Source organism: Neomonachus schauinslandi, unplaced genomic scaffold (assembly GCF_002201575.2).
Source record: "Neomonachus schauinslandi unplaced genomic scaffold, ASM220157v2 HiC_scaffold_1914, whole genome shotgun sequence".
Taxonomy (NCBI): domain Eukaryota; kingdom Metazoa; phylum Chordata; class Mammalia; order Carnivora; family Phocidae; genus Neomonachus; species Neomonachus schauinslandi.
In genome coordinates this window covers 231-3,191 of record NW_025410604.1, presented here as the reverse complement: position 1 = coordinate 3,191, position 2,961 = coordinate 231, and the positions used below count along the sequence as shown (strand labels likewise).

General features: G+C 34.0%; 1 pseudogene; it reads right to left on the bottom strand.

Annotated features, from left to right (window-relative positions):
- Positions 1 to 1,664: 1,664 nt before the first annotated feature.
- LOC110576811 lies at positions 1,665 to 2,465 on the bottom strand (annotated as a pseudogene).
- Positions 2,466 to 2,961: the final 496 nt, after the last annotated feature.

Below are 2,961 nucleotides of genomic sequence, written 5' to 3'. Positions count from 1 at the left end.
TAAGTTCTGGTATATTGTGCTTCTCTTTTTTTTAAGAAACCTTTTATTTTCCCTTTGAGTTTTCTTTGATTTATTGATTGTTCACGAGAGTGTTATTTAATTTCATGGGTTTGTAATTTTTTTTTAAGTTTCCTATATTGATTTCTAGTTTCATGTGATTGTGTTCAGAGAACATATTTGGTATGATTTCAATCTTCTTGAATTTATTGACTTGTTTTGTGGCCTAACATAGTGTATCCTAGAAAAATGTTCCATGTGAGCTTGAGAAAAAATGTGAATTCTGCTCTTATTGGATAGAATATTCTACATATATCTCTTAGGTCAATTTGGTCTATAGTGTTCTTCAAATTGCTGTTTTCATATTGACTGAATGATTAATCCGTTGCTGAGAGTTCAGTATTAAGGTATCCAATTATTATCATATACTATTTCTCCTTCTAGATGTTAGTTTTTGCTCTATATATTTAGGTGCTCCAATGTTGGTTGCAAAAAATATTTACAAATGTTATATTTTCTTGATATATTGACCCTATTATCATGACCTTCTTTGTTCCTTTTTTCCATTTTTGGTTAAAGTCTATTTTGTCTGACATAGGTAAAGCTACCCCTGATTTTTTTTTTTTGGTGTTTTAGTTGTTACCATTTGTTTGAATGTTCTTTTCAATCCTTTTATTCTCAGTCTATGTGTGCTTTAAGGCTTAGAGAGTCTCTTGTCAATAGCATATTGTTGGATATTTTTTTTAATCCATTAAGCCATTCTTTTCCTTTCAATAGCAGAATTTAATCCATTTATATTTAAAGTAATTATTGATAGATAAAGACTTACTATTGTCATTTTGTTCATTGTTTCTTGGTTGTTTTGTAAATCCATTGTTCCTTGTTCTTATCCTGCTGGGTTTTGTGTATGTGTTTTAATGTCTTTAGTATCAGTATTCTTTAACTCCTTTATCATGTTTTTGTTGTTATTGTTGTTTTTAATTTTACTACGGAATTTTTACTTTTGGTGACCATGAAGCTTACATAAAATATCTTAAGCTTATAACATCCTATTTTTATTGATAAAAACTTAAATTTAATAGAATTTGTAAACTTTAAACCTTCATTCTTCATATTTTAGGTTATTGCTTTTATAATTTGTATTTTTTTGTGTATTGTCTAACAATAAATTATTGTAGTTATGGCTGTTTTAATTATGTTTTTTTTCTTTTTTACTTTTAAACTAGAGTTTTAAGTGAATTATGCACTCTATTACCATATTGCAGAATCTAACTATATCTATATATTTACCATTACCAGTTTGATTTGTGCTACCTCCTTGCTTTTGTGTTAGTGTTCTTTTACTTCCACTCAAAGAACTCTCTTTAGGACTTCTTATAAGGCAGGTCTGGTTGTAATACTCCCTCAGATTTTTTTTTTTTTTTGGATGAGGAAGATGTATCCCTTCTTTTGTTTCTCAAGGACAGCTTCCCCAGGTGTACAACTCTTGGGTGACAGTAATTTTCTTTCAATATTTTTATTATGTCATTCCACCCTTTCCTGGTCTGAAAAGATTCTGTTGGGAAATCCAATAGTCTTATGTTCCTTTGTATGTAATTCTCTCTTTTCTCTGTTGTTCTTAACTTTTTTTTTTACATTTTTGGTCTTTAATTAAGCACATAAAACAATTATTTTATATATTTCTCCATGAACTTTTTGTGAAATTCAGATCACAGTGTATCATTTACAAATCTTTTGTCATTCTCCTTTCTTTTTAAAAAAATATTTATTTATTTGAGAGAGAGAGAGCACAAGCAGGAGGGGCAGGGAGAGAGAGAGAATCTCAAGCAGCCCAACTCAGGGCTTGATCCCACAACCCTGAGATCATGACCTGAGCTGAAACTAAGAGTTGGATGCTTAATTGACTGTGCCACCTAGGGGCCCCTGTCTTTCTTCTGATAATCTACACCATTTGCACAGTTCTTGAAAAAAACATCATCATCCTACTTTCTTTTAACTTTAAAGTTGGCCTGAGGCTGTGATGGGCCAGTGAGATTGAGAGGGTTTCCACTCAAAATGTTTTCCATATGTATTCTTTCTTCTTCAGCTTTCTCTTCTTGTTCCTTCCTGGACTGATCTTCAGCTCTTTCATTTTTATTTTTTTCTAGTTCTGCAAGAGGTGATACAGAATCATCATCATCACTCCCCTCTTCAAAATTTTCATTTTCATCTTCCTCATCTGTTGGAGGATCATCTGCATCAAGGTTGACAGCAGGAATCTGGTTTAAGCAAGACTTCTTTGACACTAAAGAGAAGATGGTATGTTCTTATGTTAGACAATCTCTATATTTCTCTCTTGCACCAACTCACTTGCTCTCTTCCAGCTCTCTCCTACAGTCATGGTTCCAAGCTTCTTCAGGGGTATCCTAAATAGTTTGTCTATATTTTATCTTTGTATGAGAAGGTAGGTCTCTACTCAGGCTCTTCTTCTAAAGTTTATAGGTTTGCTTTGTTCAGTCAGCTCAGTTTGGATTTCTGGGTGTGTCTGCTGATAATGTCCTTGGGCATTTGGGTCCAGCTATCATTATCTATATTTGAGTGAGACATTTGTTTGAGCTCTGAGGATGAGGATTGGGGCTATATCACTCACTAAGAACAATTAGATAGGACTGCTGCTTGCTTCCCTACTAGTGAGGTTGGTTGTAGGATGGCTTCCATGTTTGTCTAGATTCTCTGATCAGGCTTACTAGATGGTTGGGACTGAGTACTACATTCAGTAATAGATGAGGTTATGAGATAGCTTCCCTGCCCTGGCCAGGTGGTAGGATGTGTCTCAGGGCTTACATGATTCATTGTTTGGGGATGCAAATCAGGCCAGAGTGTGTCTGATTTCCCTAGTCAACTGAGGTTACTGATTTTGCTCTGCAGATGGGGAAAGCCATGGGCTGTGCTGTCTGTTAAAGTGCCACTGTTTATAGGCCTGTT